Source organism: Lithobates pipiens, unplaced genomic scaffold (assembly GCF_037356315.1).
Source record: "Lithobates pipiens isolate NorthernLeopardFrog02 unplaced genomic scaffold, aLitPip1_a1.2 Scaffold_16, whole genome shotgun sequence".
Classification (NCBI taxonomy): domain Eukaryota; kingdom Metazoa; phylum Chordata; class Amphibia; order Anura; family Ranidae; genus Lithobates; species Lithobates pipiens.
The window spans coordinates 85,171,223-85,198,014 of NW_027507748.1; the positions used below are offsets into that span (position 1 = coordinate 85,171,223).

Here is a 26,792-nt window from a genome sequence, read left to right on the forward strand (position 1 = left end):
CTATAACAATGCACTGATTACTGTATAAATGTCACTGGCAGGGAAGGAGTTAACACTAGGGGGCGATTAAGGGGTTATCTATGTTCCCTAGGTTCTAACTGTAGGGGGATGGGACTGACTAGGGGTGGATAGAGATCAGTGTTCATACTTAGTATGAACGCACTATCTCTCTCCTCTCCCCTAAGAGAATCGGGATTTGTGTGTTTACACACACAGGTCTCGGTTCTCACTCTGTCACGAGCGATCGCAGGTGCCTGGTGATCATCGCGCCCACTGGGCACTCGCATCGGCTTCAGGCACATGCTGCCTCCTAGAGTGTCTTAAAGGGCCAACGTCCAGTTATGGTGGTTTGCCCAGGGGGAGCCAATGTGTCGCAGTACAGCTGCGGCGGCTGGTCCAGAACTGGTTAAAGAACATATGCACTGGTTATGCTTAACAAAAGCTTGTAAAATATATGTCTTTGGTTGTTATGTACATATATTTATTAATATGTACTGTACATATTTAAATATGTTTATATTTTGATTACCTGTATGGTTACTTTAGCCTAGATGTCCCCAGACAGTGTCTTCAGGGAGAGGTCCTCCTGTTCAAAAAGACTTTCAGAAGCAGCTCAGTACTTGTCTGTGTTTCCCTATACACTATTTATAGGAACATAGTCAAAGCTACCTTATGTAGGTGGAATATAGTGGGCTGAGTCTACCCCTGGCTTCTTATATGTCTTGAATGCTCTAACAATAAGCTCTCGATGGCATCATTTTCAGGCAATGCTGGGAAATGTCAGTACTCTGCTGAATTCAGATAGTCTAGTCCAGCTTTTCTTAACTTTTTCAACATGAAGGAATCCTTGAAATAACTTTCTGGTAACAGGAAATCCAAGCTAATGATACTTTTTCTACAGTGTGGAAGAATGATCTTAGATTTGTGGTCAATGGAAAGAATGCATTGGTGATCATTGAGAAGAATGCTCCTTTCACTGATGATCATGAGAAGAATGCCCCATACACTAGTGGTCAGTGAATGTTCCTTACATGGCAGACAGAGGGAAGATTCCCCATTTTACAGATAGCTACAAAAATCAATAGTGTCAGTGGGAACTTATCTGAGAGGAAGAAATTGCTCCTTGCTCGAGGAACCCTTAGCAACCTCTAGAGCAGTGATGGCGAACCTCGGCACCCCAGATGTTTTGGAACTACATTTCCCAAGATGCTCATGCACTTTGCAGTGTAGTTGAGCATCATGGGAAATGTAGTTCCAAAACATCTGGGGTGCCAAGGTTCGCCATCACTGCTCTAGAGGAACCCTATGGTTCCATGGAACTATACTTGACAAAGGCTAGTCTAGCCAATATATCTTTAACTGTTCTAAATACAGTGTAATCGAATTGAAATAATTGCTAAAGATTACTGAACCTTCATTGCTCTTTACACTGCAAAGACTACAATATTTATACAATGCTGAGATATTTTTGGACTATATCTAACTAGAAGCACACAAGGATATTTATATGTTAAGTGTGCCACGAATATCTATGTTTTAATATATAATCGAGCACTGGCAGTACTGAACAAGTAAATTAGGCTTAGTGGAGCCTATTTGATGTGTAGAAACATATTTATGTACTTATAATTGTTGCTGTTTGTGTAGAAGGCACTTTGCCGCTCTTATCTCTCTCCTACAGGATATAATTAGAAATACTGAAGTGTTTCACTTCATTTTGCAGTTGTTCATATGTATCACACTTGCCTTGGGAAAGTAATTAACAATATTATAGAATTCCCTTTTGTGTCTTGTGTTACTTAAATTGCAATGGATTTGAACATTGTTAACCCATTCATAAAGTGTAATATACAGTACATACCTCCTCTCAATGACTGACCCATTTTCTCATTTTTAGTAACACCGCAGGAATTTGGCTCACAAATCTCGGAGTCAGCTCCTTCAAACTCCATGCTGAGATATTTTATATTTAAGTTGAACAGATAAAAAAAATAAAAAAAATAAAAAAAACTCTTTACAAAGTATCTAAAACCCTCACAACGAACATGTTTTACTGGCACCGTTTCGATCTGTTAACCTTTTGCAGACTGCATAATGCATATATGTTGTGGCAACAAAGATGGGCTTTAATGTCCTGAGAATCCATGGGGAAATGAGGCAGCTGATTGGGAGCCAGCAGGACAAGCTCCCAATCATGTCAAAAATCACTAAGGTCACGTGATACAGAAGCAGCTCCGCATCCTGGCCATTCAAATATAAGTTTGGTGTTTGCTTTTTTGCAGAATTACACTCACCTAGGTGAATGCAGCATCGAGTCAATGCTACATCTGTCCCCCGCTAAAACTAAGACTGAGAGGGAGCCCTGAGAACCCCAAGCGATCGGCAGTGTTAGATCGCTCGGTTCTCGGGGCTCCCTGAGCAGAGAGCTGGTGGCTGTCAGTCACTGCTGTCTGCTCTTCCCCCTCTCTCACTCACTGGAGTGCTGGGCTGTAGAAGGGGCAGGAGTGGCTGGCTCAGGCTCTCAACAGCTTGCTGAGAGGCTGAGCTGGGTGCCGGTCCAGGCATGTGGGTGGAACCTGGATTCATTGTCGCAATCTTGCCTGAGCCCAGACCAGCTCTGCCACATCAGCTGACAGCAGGCTTCAGCTCGCTTTCTGCTGAAAATGGATCACAGGAGTGCAGAATGTGCTTCACTCCTGTAAACCACAGGAGTGAGGCACATATGCCTGCAATGTCACAGTTGTGCTAAAAATCGCAGATCACCATCACTACTAGTAAAAAAAAAATTTTTTGCACAAAAGTTTTGCGCAAACCAATCAATATACACATATTGTGATTTTTTTTTACCAAAAATATGTAGCAGAATACATATTGGCCTAAATTGAGGAAGACATTTTTTTTTTTTTACATTTTTGGGGATATTTATTATACCAAAAAGTAAACAATATTGTTTTTTTCAAAATTTTTGCTTTTTTTTTGTTTATAGCACAAAAAATAAAAACTGCAGAGGTGATCAAATACCACCAAAAGCTCTATTTGTGGGGAAAAAATGACGTCAATTTTGTTTGGGTACATCATCGCATGGCCACGCAATTGTCAGTTAAAGCTTCGCAGTGCCGCATCGCAAAAAATGGCCTGGTCATTAAGGGGGCAAATCCTTCTGGTCCATAAATGGTTAAAGCAGGGTTAGGTTATAAAAAAAATATCAAAAGCTTTGAACATCTCACGGAGCACTATTCAATCCATCATCCGAAAATGGAAAGAGTATGGCACAACTGCAAACCTACCAAGATATGGCTGTCCACGGTAAACTGTCAGGCTGGGGCAAGGAGAGCATTAAACAGTAAAGCAGCCAAGAGGCCCATGGTAACTCTGGAGGAGCTGCAGAGATCCACAGCTCAGGTGGGAGAATCTGTCCACAGGACAACTATTAGTCGTGCACTCCACAAATCTGGCCTTTATCTAAGAGTTGAAAGAAGAAAGCCATTGTTGAAAAAAAAGTCATAAGAAGTCCCATTTGCAGAGCGGCTATATGCGGGATATAGAAAACATGTGGAAGAAGGTGCTCTGGTCAGATGAGAAAAAATTCGAATTTTTTGGCCTAAAAGCAAAACTCTATGTGTGGTGGAAAATTAACACTGCACTTCACCCTAAACACACCATCCCTACCGTGAAACCTGGTGGTGGCAGCATCATGTTGTGGGGATGCTTTTCTTCGGCAGCAACAGGGAAGCTGGTCAGAGTTGATATGAAGATGGATGGAGCCAAATACATCTTAGGCCGCGTACACACGGGCGGATTGTCTGCCCAACTAAGTTCGTCAGACAATCCGACAGACAGTCCGTCCAACTTTTGAATGAACGGACTTGACCACACACGATGAACAGACAGTCCGCTGAAAGCTTGCGTGATGACGTGTACAGCACGTACGACGGGACTAGAAATACGACGTCCAATACACTGCAATGCAACCTTCGGCGTGTAAATCCTTTCTGAGCATGCGCCATACTTAGTCCGTCCAACTTGCCTACACACGAGCGGACTGTCCGCTGAAACCAAGTTTGGACGGACAAAATTACGGAAATTCCGAAAGACTTAGTCGGCCAGACTGTCCGCTGAAAAAGTCCGCTGAAGCCCATACACGAGCGGATTGTCCGCTGAAACGAAGTTGGCCAGACAATCCGCCCGTGTGTACGCGGCCTTAGAAGAAAACCTGTTAGAGTCTGCAAAAGACTTGAGACTGGGGTGGAGGTTCACCCTCCAGCAGGACAACCACCCTAAACATACAGCTACAATGGAATGGTTGAGATCAAAGCATATTCATGTGTTAGAATGGCCCAGTCAAAGTCCAGACCTAAATATAATTGAGAATCTGTGGCAAGACTTGAAAATTGCTGTTCACAGATGCTCTCCATCCAATCTGACAGAGCTTGAGATATTTTGCAAAGAAGAATGGGCAAAAATGTCACTATCTAGATGTACAAAGCTGGTAGAGACATCCCCAAAAGCTGTAATTGCAGTGAAAGGTGGCTCTAAAAAGTAATGGACACAGGGGGGCTGAATACAAATGCACGCCCCACTTTTCACATATTTATTTGTAAGAAATTTTGAAAACCATTTATCATTTTTTTCCCACTTCACAATTATGTGCCACTTTGTGTTGGTCTATCACATAAAACCCCTATGAAATACATTTACGTTTTTGGTTGTAACATGACACAATGTGGAAAAATTCACTGGGTATGAATACTTTTTCAAGGCACTATATATATATATATATATTTATATATAATTTTGTTATTTGTTATTTCTTTATTATTTTATTTTTTTGTTACCCTTACTATGTTGCAATGTCACAACTAGATTTGTGGAAAGATTCACTAATGTACAGGACATGCAAAATCTATTTCTACCATGTCACACATGTGAACGTATAAATGCAAGTTTTTGGTTTGTGCTATTCTTCCTGATACTTATGTATCTAAAAGAATATGGTAAATACACAATAAAGAGAAAGTTTAAAAAACATTTACTGGTCAGTATTTGCATACAGTTAGCAAAACAGCTGACATGTTAAATCTCTCAGAAATATTGTAGTTAAAGAGGAGGGCCGTTTAAAAAAAAAAAAAAATTAAAGTCAGCAGCTGCAACCATGCAGCTGCTGACTTAATAAGCACACTTACCTGTCCAGGGTGCCCGCGATGTCGGCCGCCTGAGGCCGACCCATCCCTCGGCTCTCGGGTCCCGGCGCCGCCATTCCTTCTAAGGGAAACAGGCAGTGGAGCCTTACGGCTTCACTGTCCGTTTCCAACTTCGCATGCGCGAGTCGCGCAGCGCTTTGTGAATGGGACGCGCTGTGTTCTGGAACACACAGTTCCAAGACCACAGCGCAACCCATTACCCAGAAGACAACGCCACGAGGAGAGAAGAAAGAAGATCTCCGCGGAGGAGGAAGAGGAAGATTAGGATTATGTGCCTAGCAACAGGCATTTCTGGTAAGTAAAAAAAAATAAATTTTTTTTCATTTTTTTTTTTTTTGTAGATTTTTTTTGTAATTTTTTTTTTTTTTTTTTTTTTCAGGGTGGCCCTCCACTTTAATCGCTGTTAGAGGGAGTGTGCACAGTTCATTTTTTTACTTTATCAAAGTGGTAAATTGCTACTTCTCCTTAATAGATTATATTTTTTCATATAAGCACATACAGCAACCTAACAGCAACCATATATTTAAAGTGACACTAAACTCTGGTGTAAATAAAGAATTAAATAACTGTATTCCTAATACATATTTCAGAAAATTATGTATACCAAAACTTGTGAGCTTTTATCTGTTTTTTAACTTTGAAAATTACCTTTTTGTGTTCTCAGCCTCCTCCTAAACTCTAAATTCCTTTTCTAACTGCTTCATTCCCAATGGCCCCACTGTATGCTGAACTCTCTTGCTCATTAACAAGGTGGACTATGAATTATAAACTATGGGAAAGATTCTAATCCCTCCCTGAAAATAAAAATGTATTTGTTAGATTTTAACATTAAGCCCTAAAAAACACACAGACTAACTGCCTGTCTTTCACTAATTGAGCATAGAGATAGTGAATTACTGATACACCAAAAATGAATCCCTCTTACACCGTGTATAGAAAACTACCGCCCTATACCTTAAGCTGCTACTTGTACAAAAAATATATCAGTGTTAGTGCAATATCCCTTTCCTTAAATAGAAAATAGAATAAAAAGCATGTAGCGCTCATATATGCGATTAACTCGCAACACACATATAGTTCTATCTCATCTCATGTGAAACACATAACATAATCAATTTAAACATGCAATCTAATGAATATGTAGAACCAGCTACATATAAAGTGCTAAAGTGTAAAAAAAGATATATGGGTAAAGCCCGTGCCCCTTATATTTAATTACACCCAAAATTAATTCAAGTGAAAAAAAACAACTAGTGATCTAAAGTCCAAAAGTGATAGTCCACAAATAAAGTGATGATCCGTGTCCAAACAAATCTTGCGATTCATCCTTCACCACACCTCAGTGTCCGTGAATCCCCCAATGTGAATACACTCACCAGCTACAAAGCCTCACACTTCTGTGCTTGGCTAACAAGGCTTTTTACCCTCTAATCGGGGATATAGCTGGAGGATCACCAGGCTTGCAATACCCACACTCATTAGCCCTTCCTTGGTGGTTCAGATATATATAACCTTGCAAAAAGAAAATGCCTCCAATAGCGTAATACAGTTTTAAAAGCTCTTTAATCAGGTTAAAACATCCCACTCCAATGCACTCACATGAACTCCAAAAAGTGTTTAGCCAAAAAAAATTACACTCCACATCACGCTTAAAACTTTCTCTAAAACTTTATGCTGGAGCATGGATGGTCGCGGCAGACCCAGGGTCAGTAAAGTGGGCAAATTACTCCTCACCCCTCCTCGCCACCGCTCTCGCTGTATCCAATTGCACGGCAGAGTTTGTAGTGTTCTGTGTCCTTTCTTTCCGCTCCCTCGGTCCACCAGTCACCTTACAGTGCCCAGTGCTCTAAGATAGTAATGCTATACGTTTGCCAGATTAAGTCTGACTTAATCATATATGAGCGCTACATGCTTTTGATTTTATTTTCTATTTAAGGAAAGGGATATTGCACTAGCACTGATAAGCATAGAGATAGCAGGGAACTTTTAGCATTTCATTTAGAGACTGAAATCCCTAATTTCCCAAGGGAAAAACTTTCTATCGGTAATTCCGATCGTGTATATGCAATTCTGACAAGCCAAAAATCACGTATTCTCAGATTCAACTGCGAGACAGAAGCTATTGGCTACTGACTATTGAACTTCCTTTTTCTAGTCACGTCGTACGTGTTGTACATCACCCCCTTATAAATGATCGGAATTTGATGTGACCGTGTGCAATTCCATCGGGAAAACCATCAGAGCTTTTTACGACGAGAATTCCAAATTGTGTATGTGGCATAAGACTCCGTACCACTGAGAGTTCCCTCCTTTTCTGCTGCTTATAGGCTGGCAGTAGTAATAACCTCAAGTTTCCATTGTAGAGAAAGGGATAGCCAAAAAGAGATTTAGGCTGTACATTCTCCAACTCCAGCTTTTCTTTGTGGCTATGAAGGACATGTGAGGCCAGAGAGAAAAAGCTATGTTATGTTACTGGAGGTCTGGAGTAAAAAAGGGGATAGGAGGCGGATTGGGCTCTACTAATATCACTGTTATTGTCATTGATCGTGTTTTGTCAAGACTAGGGCCATCTTTAAGGCAGGGAAAAATGGGCAGCTGCCTCATACTTGCCAACTATCCCAGTTTAAATTCCCTTGTCCCTTAACATTTTAGCCCTGTGTTGTATCACGATATCTCAGTGTAAAGTTCTGTTACTAATGCTGCCCAGCTCTACCCTATTGCCATATGCAGACCCTTTGTTTACATGTAAAGAACCCGCATTGATGTAAATACCGGTGACATTAATATGTAAATAGCCACGGACGGCTGCATTGATATGTAAATAGGGGCAGCATTTATATGTATATCATGCCCCCCCCCCCCCCCAAGGTCATATACACATCATGTCTGCTAAATTCTGCCCACTGGGGAGGTAAAGGGGCAAGCTTGAAAGTCCTGCCTACATCTGTGCTCATTAAACCTACCATCAGCCTGTTCTGCAAAGGTAAGCAAATTGGAGGTGGAACACGTTTTCAAAATAACATGATACCACAGCACTGTGATTTTTTTTGCATGTGAATTGGGTGGCATAAAATCCCCCTTTATATGGTGGTCAATGCAAATCCCCCCTCACATTGGTGGTCAGTATAGACTCCCCCCACTATATACTTGCCAAATATTTCAAGCTTTACTCTACATGATTCAAAATTTGCCACAGTGTAAGTGTACTGCCTCCTAACTAACCCCATCAACCCCCCAGCATTGCCACTGATCTCCCCCTTCCCCCAGTATTGCCCTTGATCCCAGGAGTCCTAGGAGTCTTCTGTCTATTGATGGGTCCCCTCACCTCCCTAGCCCATGGAGTGCAGGCAGTGATGATTTGATATCCAGTAACCTCTAGCAACTAATCAGTGAGCAGTATTGATGTACAGTAATCTCTAGCAACCAAATAACAAACAGAAGTCATGTGCTGTAATCTATAATAATAATCAAATAATCAAATAATTAGAAAGCCATAATGTGTACTGTAACCTCTAGCAGCCAGTCAGTGAGTGGTAATGATACACCATAACCTCTGGCAAACAATCGCAATCGCTGTCTGATCTGATTCAATAAACTGATTTTGAGTCTAGCTACTAGTTATTGTATGTCTCGGAGAAGGTGGGGAGCGAAATTGCTTGGGGGGGGGGGGGGGCAAAAGATTGTTTGTCCAGGGTCTAGTCACTATTAAAGACAGCCCTGGTCATAACCAGTTTTGTACTGTAAAAATTGACATATAGCATATATGTATATATATAGCACCCACATATAGCATCAATTGCTCATGTGTTACTCATGTATTATTGGACTTACCTATTGCATTATCTGTGTAGCACTCACCCCCAAAAGAGCCGCTGATGTGTCCCAAGTTCCTTTCCCAGAATAGTGAAATAGCAGCCAGGCACATGGCAACATTCACTCTTCTGGCTCAATTAACAGTCTAGGGGTTGCCTTTTTTTATTTTATATGCTGTATACCTTGGATAGGGCATAGGGAGCATAACACACTGAGCAATAGATTGACGACACATTTAAAGTGGAAGTTTAGTCAAAAACAAACTAATTCTAATTCTACTCTATGTCACATTTTAAGCAAAAAACGCTGTACTTACCTTTTCTGCAGCCGATTTAGTCTGGTCTCCAGCGGTGAATGATGTGTGCAGGAGAGAACGGACATTGGTTGCGAATGCCTGGGAAGTAACATCACCAATAGACCTACTATGGGGCTTCTGTTGTAGGCTGCCTCTCCTGCACACTCACACACCTTGAAGCCGCCATTGACAGCTCGGCATGGGACCGAACCAAAGCAGCTATAGAACAGGTAAGTACAGCAATTTATCTTTTACAGGGCTAGATAGATTAGTCTTAGAATGTGTTAGAGTTAGTTTGTTTTTTGCCTAAATTTGCACTTTAATTACGTTACCAATTCTCCCAGTGTTAAACCCTGCCAATATTATCCCCAAGTTTCACCAGTTATTGGCCCCTGACCCCCTCCCCCATGTATATGGACAGTTGTATGTGTTGTGCAGTAGGCCACTCAGCTTTCTAAATTGCACAGCATATTGTAATCTGGTTTTCTAAGAACATTCATTTCTGAGCATGCCATTGTGATGTTAGCAATGTTGTACTGTTTCCTGGAAAGTAAAATCAAGTTACTGATTATATTGCATCTGTAGCCTTGGATGCTCCCTAATTGTGTTTGTATACTATTTTAATATTTGCTTCTTAGTTTTCCTCTTTAACAGTCATGCAGAATAATATACAAATACATATTCACATGTATAGATGATTATTAGTATTACTTTAATCAGTAATGTAGAGCATTTTATATCATGTATCCGGATTTTTACATCTCTGTCAGTCATAGTTTTGTCTCTTTCATCTTTAATCAGTGCTGGCAGTCTAATTTAACTGCTGCCAATAAGAGGTTATTGGACTGGCAATAAACGCACAGTCACCTCTAGAAGGTAGTATTTGAATACCCGGCTTTACTGCATGGCTTTTCAGCCAATTTCTAATTTCCAGTAATAGAAACTGTTCTACAGAGGGAAAATCTGATCAATGAAGCAGCAAATCTAACGGCAATAAAATGTATTTAAAGTTCACCTTTTGTCTGCTCACAGTGAAAAATTTAAGAAAGGCGGGTGTAAGAAAGGAAGATGAGGGACCCGGTGGCAGACTAATCATCTGCATTTCCCTGTACCCAATTAATACAGGGGTGACCTTATTGTTAAATAAAGTTTTATATACAGTACTCTTCCATGATAGTGGCACTGTTCTTTATTTTTGCATGTCTACAATGCTGGGGTCCATGTAGAATTATAGTGCTTGTGTGAGGTGAGGTTCCTTTAGATCAGGGATGTCAAACTCAATTTCATTGTGGGCCACATCAGCAGTATGGTTGCCCTCAAAGAGCCGGTTGTATCTGGGTTATGCTACGTACAGAGTGCAAGGTCCAGGTCCAGGAGTGCATTGTGTACAGAGTGCAGGGTTCGGGGTGTGCTTTGTACAGAAAGCAGGGTTTATGGGTGCACTAAATACATAATGAAGAGTACAGGGGTGTGCTATTTACAGAGGGCAGGGCTTAGAGGAGCACTACATACAGAGTGCAGGTTCCAGGAGTGCATTATATACAGAGGTTTGGGGTGCACGGTGTACAGAGTGCAGAGTTCCAGGGTGTGCAACCCCAACCTCCCCCAAGCTTCCTGGCCCAGCTCTACTACCACCTAGTGTGGGGGGTGCACCTTACAGGAGGATTATTCTTACTCTCCTGAGATCTGTCCCTGCCGTGTCCCACCATGAGTGCATGCAGGGAGCTTTTAGATCTGGGAGCCACTGAACAAAGTTGAAGGCTTCTGTATTTGCAAGTGACAGCAGGGATCGGTTAGAGGAGGGTGAGAGTCGGAGGTGGCAAAATGGAGTTCAATCACCTGGCTGCAAAACTGGGTGCGAGGGCCACATGACAAGGCCTGGCGGGCCGGATTTGACCTTGCGGGTCAGATTCAGTCCATGAGTTTTAAGTTTTACATATGTGCTTTAGATAATCTAGCTTAGTCCGGTACTCTTAAAACATATTGGTAGATTACTTAGCTCTTACATAAATGTAATCTAGTGTGTGTATAAAGTTGTGTAAACAAGGTGGAAATATTGGATTGTATGCTGCCTACTGAAGTAACACTGTGAATCGGGTTTTCTCTAAGGCTCCTTTGAGTATGGTGCTGTTCTGTAAATAAATTATGGTAATTATTAATATATAAAATATCTATGCATTTAATTAATGTGTATTCCACTGACCAGTTCTGAGATGCATTACAAAGTCTTCTTTCCAGCATTGGTCTCTTCTCTTCCAACAATGTATTTATAATGCAGTTGCAGTCTGCGGTCACACACAGAATATTTATACCATTGACTTTTGAGCAATAAAACAGTTATGAAAATAAAACTGTTGACAACTGGAGACATATTTGACCTTTAGATGCATTTTAACTTGACAGCTGGAAAATTAATAAAAGAGCAGGTAAACCTACAAGTATATATTGGAGAATATTTGACTTATGGAAAAAGATACATAAAAGAACAAGTATGATGTGGAAAATGTTGTAACTGATAGCAACCAGTCAGAGAGAGATGAAAACTGGGGTTGCACCGATACTGATACTAGTATTGGTATTAGTGCCAATCCCAACAATACTTGTACTCATGAAAATGCTCCAATGCTTAATCTGATACCTTCAGCGTCCTTCAGTAACAAAGAGACTTCACGTGAGGGAGTTGGAGAAGGAGGTTGGGGAGGGCACGTCACGGGCCCAGGAATAATGGGGAATCGGCTGGTGACTGAAAGCAGAGCCCTGCATCACTGAGGACTCCATCACTTTACAGGACCAGGATGACCGAGCTGAGGCAAATGCTGGCCCAGGAGCTGGAGTGAAAAATATTCCACTGCAAAGAAGTAAATGCTGTTTAGTACAGTTATTTATACCTTGACCAGCCATAACGTTATCACCACTGACAGTAGGGTTACGGTGCCAATACTGAGTATACTGAGCGAGCTGAGGCAAACGCTGGCCTGGGAGTTGGAGGGAAAAATATTCCGCTGCAAAGCATTTGCACAAGCTCTTCTGCACCACATGACCATAAAAAAGTATCGGTAATTGGTATCGGCGAGTACGTGAAAAAAAGTATCAGTACTCGCACTTGGCCTTAAAAAAGTGGTATCGGTGCAACACTATTAAAGACAGTAAAATGTTGCATTCTGCAAAATACTTGCGCAAGGTAGCAAGCACATAGTACACCTATTTTTTTTTTTTAAATATTCCATTGTTTGGCTAGTTTGTGAATATCAAATATCTTCTAATGTCTGTGATCACTTTGCAGAAATGTTTATAATTTTTAGTCCTTATGGACTCAACTAGGAAGTGCATACAGAAAATTGCTGTTTTTATTTTTTTGCCCAAAATAAAGACCATTGGGCTATGCTCAACCTCAATTTTTTCTTCTAAAAAGGAGCACAGTTGCAAAATATAAGAAAGAAAACACAAAACATGCTGTTCAATTATAAATATGCCATGAAAAAACTGCTTGCGTCTTAATTTTCTTTTTGGACTGGTTGGATAAAACAGATGGGTTAAATGATGACATACTGTAGCCCAGAGAATCCTACATTACATGTAAGGGTTTATCTTTATGTTCAGGATCACACTAGTCATTTAAGATGGTTTCATCTGAGTCAAAAGTTTTCTGATTCAAATTTAGTGATGATAACTAGTAAAGCAGGTAGGAAATGGAGTGTTGAAGTTTCAAATTTATTAGGAGAGCGATGGATTACCAAGGCCATCGATAGCTGTCCATGCAAGATCCAGTATTTACAAATGACCTACACAGTACAAGCTTGTGAAGTGCAATTACTGAACAGAGACTGGGCAAAGAAGGACTTTGTTAAGTGGTAATAAATGCTTCTGACTGCTGAGGGATCACAGTGTGGTGGTGCATTTGAGGACAAATTGATGTCTCACTTTCCAGTTTTCTCAGTTAAAAAAAATAAAGCTTAACTACTAGCTAGGGCCACACTAATTTTACTCATTTTTGTCTTGACTGATTATCCTTTTTAAGTATGTCCTATTTATATGCTTAGCCAACAGCCTCTAACTCCTGTAAAGAGAACTCATTGTCTTCTTGGGATTACCTAGACTAAACTTGCAGTGCAAGGCATTTCAGGTTAAAGCACAGACATCTCATGAGATCCATTGCTAATAGCAGAGACTGAACAAAATCACACTGCAGGGAGATCTCAGTGTGAAAATAAAGTCAATTAATTAAAGAAAAGAAAATCCACGTAAAAGACCAACAATAGCATCTGCTATGAAAACAGCTGCATGAAACACACAGAATTATACACATTTATGTGGATTGCAGCTCTGGCAACCCTGGAATAAGGGGGCTGTGGTCCAAATATGTCGCTTTCCAGCTGCTGATTGTATTCTTTTATCACTTTCAGTACTTCTTTGAAGTATTGAAAGCTATAGAGGCTATCTACTGTATGTTAAATGTCCCAATTTTTATATTACAATTTTTTTTCTTTTGAAATGAAGCAAATGTTGTGTAATAAACTGCCCCATAAATGCAATCTGAATTTATATTACATTCAGCCACCCATTACTCTGACTAAAACTAGCCCTTACTAGACTGGACAAACAAAACATCAATGCTGAGCCTTATTCATGTATTTTCAAAGGTCACAAAAGAGCACTTTGCAGAAGATACATACTGTATGATTATGTGAAAAAAGTACTATTGTTGCATTCCAATGTTGGGAAGATATAACAAAAAAGATAATTGTTCATGTATGTTCATACCCATCAATTGTCTCTCATTTGGAACCAAATCTCTGTTCTTCATTTTGCCTTGGTAGAAAAATCTGAATCATTTAATGTGGTTTTTAACTTTCAAAATTGTTTACATTGACTAAGCTTTTAGACCAGGGGTGCACAACCTATTTGACCTTCCTGGGCTTCATTGAAAGAAGAAGAATTGTCTTGGGCATGCATTTGCTCAGCCGCAACAGCCCATTCATTTGATTGGGCTGCTGTGCCTGTGTTTCGTGCAGGAAAAAGGTTTCTGCACTGGTTCTGAACCACAGGGGCCTGGAAATTGCAAGGTGCTTTTCCACCATGCAATTTCCCATTGGTTTCCACCTGAAAACGCACTGCATTTTTAAATGCATGGGGTGCCATTAAGAATGACTGGCAGCCCCACATGCCTGTAAAGGGCAGTGTGTTTTGGTTGCGGGTGGTTGCAGGTGGGGAAACAGATGCAATTCTGGCACCCACAGTAGTGTGTACCTAACCTAAATGAATGTACAGTTTGTAAAATCCGTGCTTTTTAAATCTGTCTGTGAAAATCTGTTACGGCCATGCAATCTGCATGGCCATAACAAAGATTCATTGACAGATGTAAAAATCATGGATTTTATAAACTGTCCTTGAATTTAATGGCTGTTGGTAACCCTAGCATTTACTGTGTGGGGACGTAGAGGGGAGATTGTTGGGTTGGGGGCTTCGGGGGCGAGACTAAACACCATCTCCCCCCAATACAGCCAAGTGGCATTTACTTGCCTGACTCTATGTCATTATTTTAATCGTTTTAAACACTAATATAAAATCAGAGTAGCATTGGTTTAGGGGATAATTCTTGCACTTTGCAATTTGTTATAGTGAGTGTGATCCGGGAGTGGCAAGGGTGTGGCTTTTGCCTAAATATTCTTTGCTTAAAGTTATCCTTTCTTTCCAATCTCAGAGGTTTGGAAATCAAAAAATGTTTTTTAATTAGTTTGTTATGCACCCATAATAATTGTATTTACTTTATAAAAGTCACTTTGGTACAGGATAGATTCTGATTGCATATTGTGGATATTGATCTTTGTGATTTGCTCCGTGAATTGTCTGGTTAATTCTTTTATGAATTAAGACCATCTATTTCACAGGATGCAATTACAAAAATACTGGGGCAAAAAAACTCTAGCAAAGGCAGAGAAGCTGCCCATGACAATTGCCTTCTTTCAATGATACAAAATATGGTAGCTATGGACAACTTCTATAACTTTACTTCTTTATTTTTTGTTCCAGCTTCACTAAATCAGGGCCAGAAGAGCCCATCACATAGATTTAGCAAAAATTTGCAAAGCTTTAACTAATTCCGCGTACACACGATCGGAATTCCAGCCAGAAAAAGACCTATGAGGGCTTTTCATCGGAAAATGCGACCGTGTGTATGCTCCATCGGAATTTAGCTGTCCGAATTCCCGCCAGCCAAAAATTTATAGCATGTTCTCAATTTTCCAGACGGAAAAACTTTCTATCAGTAATTCGGATCGTTTGTATGCAATTCCAACACGCCAAAAATCACGCATGCTCAGATTCAACTACGAGACAGAAGCTATTGGCTACTGGCTATTGAACTTCCTTTTTCTAGTCGCGTCATACGTGTTGTACGTCACCACGTTATAAACTATCAGAATTTGGTGTGACCGTGTGTAGGCAAGACAGCTTGAGCCGAATTCCATTGGAATTCCGTCGGGAAAACCATCAGAGCTTTTTCCGACGAGAATTCCGATCGTGTGTACGCAGCATAAGACAAAAAATTCAAACCATCCAAAATGTATACTTCAGTATTTGGTAGTACTAGGCATTAAACCAATATAGCAGTTTTTTATACCCATACACTCTGGTCAGGAAATGTTCTCAACATGTTTAGAAAGAGGATGCTTGTTTTCACAGGAATATCTATATTTCTATAACGTTATGGTGAGTAGCATGGCAGGTGACTAGTCTCCAAACACTTTACCTGTATCTGAAATATAGTTTTTGAGTAGAATGTCCCTGTAAGTTGTCTCTTCATGAATGCTAGAAACTCAACTCAAGTAATTGTACCAGAATTTATGGATTCTCAAACTTTCAATCTATCAACTTTTTGAACCTATATTTGCATCTAGCAAAGATGCCGATACATTTTATTATTCCCTCAGCTTTGTAGTGAGCACTTCCATATTCAGTTAAAAATGTATTGGCACTTATCAATGGTTTACTTCTTGCTAGAATCACAGTTTAAAGCAATCACAGCTGTCCAAAGACTATGCAAAGACCTATAGTTTCATCAACTAGCATTAGTTTGTAAAGACTTCTGGCAAAAATGTTCTGGCAAAAGGTTTGAGTGATTCTTTCTGCATAGTACAGATTTCAAAGGAGGGAAATTCCCCTATGAGGCAGCAAGACTTTAATGCATGTGTGCTCAACCTGTGGCCTTCCAGCTGTTGCAGAACTACAAGTCCCATGGGTCATTGCAAGCCACTGACAGTTACAAGCATGATTATAAAGAATATTTGATAATGATGATAATATGCTCACCAACTCCATTGGTAACTCAATTAAATGAATATCATGGTTCAGAGAAGAGGAGGATGTGAAAGGTGAATCAACTGACCTCCGGCAACCGCCAATGGACACTGGACCACCCAGGGGAGGGGAGGAGTGAACGAGGCTACAGCCAAATTGCCCACAAAAGCTGAAATATCAATTCAATAGTTCAGAATTACAAACTAGTCGTAATAGGTCACTCACTGACTTCAAATACTACACTGAAATGTCAAGTGCATAGCCCCATGTCTGATTTCATCTGTCCCCTAACTCCATTCACACCATCTAGTGCCAGCCCATATTGCCACAAACCATTCAAACAGCACTACATGCCCATTTCATCTATCTATGTGAGCACTCATATCCCTCAATCATATACTATATTGTTATAGCCTTACAACACCAACCCAGCTCAACACAAAAATCCTGACCTAGCCTTCCCCTTAATGAGATTTCCCCATCTCCCACCCCATGCCCCCAAGTGCCCTAGGTAGTTAAATTCCTCCAATGCACCCTCCACATAGCCTAAACCTCCTTACTCGGTCATTCATAACACCTAGTATGCTTGCATACCAGTCTCCCACACAACAGATAACATGATCAGAGTCCCCCCCCAAAAAAAAAACACCCTACTCCATGTATATCAGCCACAAGTAAAACATCATATTAGCATAGCACATACTCAAACACCCAACCAACCTTAACTGACCACAGCACGTGACAGACCCGCCGCTGGAACACAGCTCAGCCATGTCCTCCACCACCCCTCCTCTAATACGGTCCCGCTGGACATCACAGGGCCAGGTCCGGCTCCTACGTCATGTCTGGCACGGGTGCCGGGTTTAACATGCATGTGCAGTGCGTCCCCCAGCCCAAGAGGGTGGACATTTCTGCCTAAAGTCTACTGGAGCCCAGAACAGCACAGCGTATGTGCCAACCTCAGTGACAACTTGAAGACCAACCTTTTTTCTGGCTCTTATTTTATTTACATGTAACAATAATTTTTAATTTTTTTGCTAGAAAATTACTTATAACCCACAAACATTATATATTTATTTAATGCAGAGGCCCTAGAGAATAAAATGGTGGGGTTTTGCGGGATTAATGCATGTATTGACTTTTGTGTGCAAGCATGGGAGGGGGGGTGGGGTGGTTTATGCTTTCATTTTTTTAATCACTTTTATTACTGTCCCAAGGTATGTAAGAATCCTTGTGAAAGCAGTAGGCATGTGACAGGTACTCTTTATGGAGGGTTCTGAGGTCTATAAGACCCCAAATCCCTGATCTGCAGTTAAAACCAAGATCTGTGTTTTTGAATGAACTTGATTTTTGTGATGCCATGTCACTGCTTCTAGGTTACTATATACTGTTTTCTAAATAGTGCAGCACTGTGTCTCATTAAATAATGTGCATAAAAAATTTATATTAAACATTTCATGATCAAAAAAAATAAAATAAAAATAAAATAAATAAAATGTCAAAAAATTTGAAAAAAAACTGTCAATGCTTCCAAAACAATCATCGATGTGTGTGTTCGTCCTCAAAAGGACCAATATCCAGTGCATACCTCCACCAGCTAAATTGCCTGCTCACCTCAAAGATGAATGTAAAAGCATAGACAAATCACTCCTCGTGCCCACCACAATGGACCAACATTCACTCTCCAATGGTAATCCTACAGTCTCCAGATTGCTCCTCTGTGTGGGTAATCAGCATTTGTATTCCCATCAGACAAACCTTCCTTCACTTTCTCATAAGTTCTCAATCACGCTATTACTTCCATAGGTTATAGACATGAAACAACAAACACAAGTGCCATAGTGTACTCTGTTTGCATGACTATAATGGGATGTCCCCACATGCTGCTTGTAACAGCAACAGTGAGTTAGCTCCTTCAATTGCTATTACAAGAGAGCCGACCGCCAGCTCTTAACCACTTAGTCATATGACGTCCACAGATGGGATCTCCCATCCTTGGTGGGTATCATATGACGTCCTTGGTTTCTCGCCGCTCCTGTGGGCCCCCCGGGGTCTGCAGCACGCCAATCAGGCATGAGTTGTGTCCCTCAGACACATGCCAGCCCATCCCAGATCCATGTAAAGAGCCAATAAAAAATGGCTCTTTACCACGTGATGGGCTGTTCCCAATCACAGCTGGTCACAGAATGTCAACAAACCGCAGTAATGAGATGTTACCGGGTTCTCCTCTTTACACACCAATCGTGTGTGAGAAGAAGATTGTGGTAACATCTTGTTACTGCTTACAGTGTATACCAACCACACTGATTGCCCCCCAATAAAGAGGACCTGTCACAAGCCATAAAAGTACCTGTCACAGCCCATCTGAGTACCTGTCACAGTCCATCTGAGTACCCAAGTATCCGAGTATCTGAATACCTGTCACAGCCCATCTGAGTACCCAAGTACCTGAGTACCTGTCACAGTATATCTGAGTACCCGAGTACCTGAGTACCTGTCACAGTTCACCTGAGTACCCGAGTACCTGTCACAGCCCATCTGAGTACCCGAGTACCTGTCACAGTATATCTGGGTACCCGAGTACCTGTCACAGTCCATCTGAGTTCCTGAGTACCTTTCACAGTTCATCTGTGTGCCCAAGTACCCGAGTACCTGTCACAGTTCATCTGAGTACCTGTCACAGTCCATCTGAGTACCTGAGTACCTGTAACAGTTCATCCGAGTACCCGAGTAACTGTCACAGTTCATCTAAGTACATGGGTACCTGAGCATCTGACACAGCCAATCTGTCACAGTTCATCTGAGTACCTGTCATAGTCCATCTGAGTACCTGTCACAACCCATCTGAGTACCTGTCACAGTCCATCTGAGTACCTGTCACAGCCCATCCGAGTACCTGAGTACCTGTCACAGCCCATTTGAGTACCTTTACAGCCCATCTGGGTACCTGTCCCCACCCATAAGAGTACCCGAGTACCAGTCACCAGCCCATCAGAGTACCCGAGTACCTATCTGTAGCCTTTCAGAGTACCTGATTACCTGTCACCAGGCCATCAGAGTAACCGAGTACCTGTCACTAGGCCATCAGAGTACCTGCGTACCTGTCACTAGCCCATCAGAGTACCCAAGTACCAGTCACCATCCCACCAAAGTACCCGAGTACCTGTCACCAGCCCATCAGAGTACCCGAGTACCTGTCACCAGCCCAGAGTAACTGAGTACCTGTCTCCAGCCCAAGAGTACCCAAGTACCATGCCGCATATAATATATTCCTTTTGGTGTTTTCTTTCCAAAATGGGGTCATTTTGTGGGTAATTCCACTGTCCTGGTGCTCAAGGACCTTCAAAAGTGTAATAGGTAGGAATGAAATGAGATGTGTAATTTATGCTCCTAGAACGGCTGAAGGCACTACTTCAATGTCGGGCCTCTGTATGTGGCCAGGCTGTGTAAAAGTCTTACACATGTGGTATTGTTATACTCATGAGGAGTAACAGAATGTGTTTTAGGGTGTAATTGTTGCTATATACATGCTATGTGTTAGAAATATCTTATAAATTGACAACTTTATGTAAAAAAAAAAAAGATTTTAATTTTCTTTCCACGTTTTTTGAAGACTTGTGTAAAAAAATGAACCATTCAAAAGACTCAGAATGCTTCATAAAATATATGTTGGGGTGTTTGTTTTCCAAAATGATGTCATATTGTGGGTAATTTTATTGTCCTGGTGGTCCATGGCCTTCAAAAGTGTAATAGGTCGTTAGGAAATTAGAGGTGTCATATCTGCTCCTAGAACGCCTGATTGTGCTCCCTGCATGTTGGGCCTCTGTATGTGGACAGGCCGTGTAAAAGTCTCACACATGTGGTATCGCCATACTCAGGAGGAGTAGCAGAATGTATTTTGGGCTGTAATTTTTGCTATATACATGCTTTGTATAGAAATATCTTATAAAGAGACTACTTTGTGTAAAAAAAACAAGTTTTAATTTTCTTTCCACGTTTTCCGAAGACCTGTGGAAAAACAATGAACCATTCAAATAACTCATTATGTCTCATATAATAGACATTGGGGTGTTTTCTTTCTGAAACGGGGTCATTTTGTGGGTAATTCCACTGTCCTGGTGCTCCAGGGCCTTCACAGATGTAATAGGTCATTAGGAAATGAGATGTGTAATTTATGCTCCTAGAACCACTGATGGTGCTCCCTGAATGTTGGACCTCTCTGTGTGGCCAGGCTGTGTAAAAGTCACACACGTGTGGTATTGTCATACTTGAGAGGAGTAGCAGAATGTATTTTGGGGTGTAATTGGAAGTATGCATATGCTGTGTGTGGGAAATAACTTGTTATTATCACAATTTGGGGGAAAAAAAAGCAATTCTTAATTTTCCCAAGAATTGTGGGAAAAAAACTTAAAAAAACTCACCATGCTTCTTACTAAATACCTTTCACTGTCTTTGACTACTTTTCAAAAAGGGGTCATTTGGAGGGTATTTGTACATTCCTGACATTTCAGAGCCTCAAGAAATGAGATTGGCCGTCAGTGCATCAGGTGTGATCAATTGTGATCAATTTTCAATGATTGCACCATAGCTTGCAGACTCTATAACCCCAGTGACTCAATAAAAATAAAAAAAAGCTGGGTACCATGATGAATGCCAAGCAACTAGCATGTTTACATGGAGATCAAAACTAGAAGCTTCCATATTTTCTTTCTCTGGATTTTCAGAACTCCAGGCATTACAGAAATTGTTTCCTCCAATCTACTCTCCTGACCCTGGACAATAGTAACTCTTTTTATCTCAAATTTCTAGCTAAATACCTTTGTAAGAAATGTAATGTAGTGGTCACGTGACCGTTCAAGTCCCATTCTTCTTGCTGTGGTATGGCAGGGGGGAGCAGCGGTGAAGTAGGGACTACATGGCAGTCTGTGCAGTTCAAGCTGCTGAGGGTTTTGCCACTGTGCTGCTTTGTCCAGCAGTAAAGACCACCGGCAGTGGCATCTACATTATTTGGCCACCCCTCTAGCACTGAGAAATATAGGAGGGAGATAAAACAACAGCTGCTGACAACAGGAAGTGGCTGCTGAGGCTCATTGTCACGTAACCAGAAGATTCCACAAAGCTATTGCCAGAGGAAGGTACACAAACATTCCCTGCATGCAGAACACAAAGCTATAATGCATAGCTAAATAAATGAAGCAAAGATAAGATGATCCAACCTGGAGTTCTGCTTTGATTTTTTTAAGGAATCCTCATATACAGCAAATTAAAAATATACAGTATCTCATCAAGTGACTATAAAAACACTAAACACAGTACAGTAATTTGCATAGCAAGGCTTTATTTGTATTTCTGTAGGATGCACTTGAGTTCCTTTCATATGTAAATTTCAAAAAGAATAATTATGTCATTAATTGCCATAACTTACTTTTCATAAAAAAGCTAAAAATATTTTAAAATTAGCAATTCACATGTAAAGTAATGATCTATGTGCAAGATTCTTTGTGCATCATTTATAAATAAGAAATGTGCAACTTGTTCTCAAAATTAGATAACAAGCCTAAGAAGGAAGATGAAATGACAAATGCTTTTTCCAGAAATAAATATTGGAGGTGTTGGTGATGAGTACAGTCAATCTGTCAATAATTCAGGATATTTGTAAAATACATAATTATGTATGTATATATATATATATATATATATATATATATATATATATATATATATATATATATTCCTGTATATACATATATTATACCTTGATGAAGGAATTAATAGATTTTGGCACAGTAGGGTTGCCAGCAGGGTAAGATTAATGTCAGGGTTACAGGGAGGGTTAGTGTTGGGTTTAAAGAGGGTTTACTTCCTCTTTGATTCCCTGCAAAGGTAAAGCATAATTGACTACTATGCATCGCATAGTAGTCCATTATGTGTCACTTACCTGACACAGGAGCCAGCGAAGTCACCGCTGTCCCCTGTAGCTCCAAGCGTCCATCTTCTTGGTGGGTCTCCGTGGGTCTCGCTGCTCCGGCGCTGTGATTCGCCGGAGCAGCGATGACGTCACTCCCGCACATGCGCACGGGAGCCGACACTCACCGCATATCGCCATGATCTGCGGCTTACCCAGTGCGCCTGAGCGCCTCTGTCTAAGGCGCATGCGCCGTAGACAGCGGTGGCTGTCTTCAGGTAAATATCTCCTAAACCATATAGGTTTAGGAGATATTTCTTGGACCTACAGGTAAGCCTTAATCTAGGCTTACCTGTAGGTCAAAGTGGTTTGTAAGGGTTTACAACCACTTTAAGGGGAGTGTTAATGCAAGGGTAAGGCTTCCTGGTTACAGGTAGGGCTTATTAAGGCTATAGGGGGGATTAAGTGTTAGAGTTACCAGTAGGCATGAATTAAATGAACCTGGGTTATGTTTGATGTGGGTTCACAGAAGATGACTAAATTGCAGGTGCAAATCCAAACTTTGTTGAAGACAATGGCCTATTTTCTAGGCTAATAGGCAAGGGATTATCAAACAAATGGCATTGGGGGCTGGGTACTGCTCCAGGTACCTTGTACCAAAGCAAACATTTTATTTTTATATACCAATTGGTAGGAAGCAGCAATTTTAATAACACTTCAAGTAAAACACTGAATATTAAAATTTATGTTAAATAACATGCCCGGGGGTGCTCTCAACCTGTATCTGTACAATGTATAAAACCTACTAGAGCAACACTTACATTTACAAAAAAAATGCATCTATACCAGACATTTATCCTAGATGAGGGTCTAGTATGAACGGAGAGGCTCCACACAAAATAGAAAAACATGGCATGAGGCTCCCCCTAAAAATCAATATACGAACCCTTATCTTTGATGTATGGATGCCAAAGGGGACCCATGCAAATGCCCCCCCCCCAAAAAAAAAAGCAGTATGGGTTCCCCACCAAATTCTATAATCATCAAAATGAGGACTAGGTTATTTGCCTAGAGAGTCCCCCCTGTATTGAGGGGTAGGGATAGGCCGAATGGACCCCTGTTCAGTTCGTACCAGAACTTTCGAACACCGCAAAAGTTCGGACCCGAATAACTAACCCCAAAGGACCCGAATGTCAAAAATCAAAAGTGCTCATTTTGAAGGCTTATATGCAAGTAATTGGGCATACAATTGTTATAGGGGTCCGGGTCCTGCCCTGGGGGACATGTTTAATAATAAATAAAAAAAAAAGTTTGTGAAAAATGTAATTCTTAAATGAGCAGTGATATTTTGATTTTTAAAGAGAAAGCATAAAAATGAAAAATTTTGTCCAATACAGTGCATGGGGGGCCCCTTATGCCGTGTACTCATGACCGGACTTTCCAGCAGACTAGGTCAAACGGAATCAGTCCGTTGAATATTCCGATCATTTGTGGGCTAATCCGATAATTTTTTCATTTAAAAAATCCAACGGACCTAGAAATAGAACATGTTTCAAATATGTCCGATTGGACTCAATTCCTATCGGGAAAACCATTCATCTGTATGCTTGTCCGACAGACCAAATACAACGCAAGGGAAGCTATTGGCTACTGGCTATTGAACTTCCTTTTTTTAGTCCCTTCTTACATCATCACATTCAAAACAAACGGACTTTCAAATGGACTTATTCCGTTTGTGTGTGGCCAAGTACGTTTGTTTCGGAAGTCCGTCGGAACTCCGCCAAAAGTCAGTCGGGAAGACCGTCGACCTAGTCTGCCGGAAAGTCCGGTCGTGTGTACACAGCATAAGTCTACCTGTAAAGTGGCAGATCTGTACCATATCGAGAATCTGCTGCAGCAATAGATGCATATATAAAGCTAAAAAAAATGAAATTTTCCCTGCAGGCTGACTTTATTTTGCTCAGCAACAGCTGGGGAGCCAGTGTGTATAATGAGGCCACAATGTAGTTCACTGGGAACAAGGTTAGAGATTTTTTGGATACATTCTGATGTCACTTTGACTTTGGATAGAAGTAACAGGTGCAGGAAAAATAGGTCATTGGGTGTTGGTGGCGCCTTCCCACCGTTACCCTATAGTGGTAATCTTGATGAAAGCAAGAATTGGCCTTGCTGTAAAAAATGCAATGATATGCACCTGTCAAACAGGTGCTGAAAAATTGGTCTCCTCCATCATCATCATTACCACTGGAGACAACTTGGCAATATGCTGCAGCTGGGGGAACATGAAGGTCAATTTCTCTACCAGTGTTCTCCCCTCTATCTAGGCTCATGTTCCTGTCATTCTCAACCTCAGAACCAACATCTGAATCCAGTAATGGCTGGCATCATCAAGGAGCAAGTGGTTACGCTGTGGTCAAATAACTCAGCTGACTCCTCCATGGCTGATGTTCGGGCTATGGCAGGAATAGATTTGCACAAGGAGGCAGGTTTTTGACTCTGGCAACTGCAGGGGACTGCACACTTGTCTCTGCTTGCGTGACAGAGGATGAGGAGGATGAGGAAGGTTTAGTAAGCCAGTCCACCACCTCATCTGCATTCTGTGGTTAGATCGGGGGGGGGGGGGGGGGGTGGCACATTTGTTTGTATGTTCGCCAAACAGCCGAACAGCAAAAGTTTGGCCTGAACTTATGCTTGTGCCGAACCGTTCGCCCATCCCGATTATGGTTCACAAAGGGGATGCAAATTTGTAGGGACCACAAGTATATTTTTATTTTATGTGAGGTCCACCTTAACATTTATACTAGACCTGAGGGGTCTGGTTTAAACAGTGAGGAGACACCGTTTTTTCACAGATATCCTCCTTTGTTTATGTTCTGCTGCTAGCCACAGGAAGTGAAGGTAGTCTCCTCAGGAACATGGACTACATAGAAAAACTTGACAAGGTTCTAACTCTTACATCTTGTCCTAGATTTCCCACAACTTCTTTTCTCAGTAACCATTTTCACTAGGGGTAACAGACAACAAACAATAAAACATGACAAGTTTCAATTTCTGACCCTTCTTAATACTCACCAAAACTAACCCCCCCAAAAAAATTAGTTGCACTGTAAATAAATTCCTATTTGCAGTGGAAGTAAGCCTAGAGTAATATATGTAGGTGCCCCCCTGTTGTCTCTTTATACAAAGTTCTTATCTAGTCAAATGGGAGTAATATAAATCTATACAAAAAAAAAAAAAAGAAAAACATATTTAGTTTATACAAAGCCCAGACTGCTTTCTGTGGGACAAATCTGTGGAAGGTGGTACTGCAGTTATGTCATAGCATCTTTTGCAGTCTATAGATGGAAAGGGTGCTCAAGGCATACTTTCTATTTGTAATAGTAGGGAAGAAGCAGCCGTGGGGCAACTGACAATGTTGTGAATTAGTCTAATTGAAGAAGGCAGAAGTTGTCCCACTTATGCCTTAAACTGCATATCATTAAGTTCTGCTACTGATGGAGAACAGTTTGTAAAAAATGACTAATACAGGTAATATCATGTGCTACATTTATAAATAACAATAGACTGGGATGAACTTTATTTTTTATAGTATGCTGCCAAACACGGTCTAGGTGTGTCACCTTCTGCAGCATACTGGTAATACACATTCTTAAACAAACGGAAACTTTTGCACATTTTAGTAGGTAAAAGTTGTGCAATATTTTCCTAAATTCGTTTTCTATAAATTTCACAAATTCACAAGAAGCTTCCTTGCTAAACAACTGCTGAATTAAATCCAATTACGCAATAACCCTTATAGACAAAGTACTGTACTCAGTTTATGTTTATGGGCTTGAGGGGTTTATAGACTTGCAATGAGAGGGGGGATTAGTAAAGCATGATCACATTCTATACTTTTATTGAATATGCACTTAAAAGAATTCTACTTTAAACGTACAAACACATTCGAAAAAATACATTCAATAGATCACATTCAGATGATAGAATCCCTCTAAAAGGAAATGGTTAGAAGTTAATATATAATATATGTGTATATATATATATATATATATATATATATATGTGCACATATTTAAATCTGTGTTTAGGCATTGGTTTGTTTACCTTCCAAAAATTTTAATTTTCTCTTCTTTGGAACCATGGCAATAGATTTCTTAGATTTCTTCTGCTTCTCTAATTGTAGAATTTTTAGATAAGCAAATATTGTGTGAGTAAAAAGGGCATGTTTATTCATACCAAAATATTGGTGTGATTTGTGTATTTCCTCCACATCTCTGCAGTA

The 26,792-nt window shown here is 40.7% G+C and overlaps 1 protein-coding gene across 1 annotated transcript in view; it reads left to right on the plus strand.

The window, feature by feature from the left end:
* ROBO2 (roundabout guidance receptor 2) overlaps positions 1–26,792 on the plus strand; it is a 1,315,320-nt gene that overhangs the window by 169,781 nt on the left and 1,118,747 nt on the right. The window lies entirely within an intron of this gene.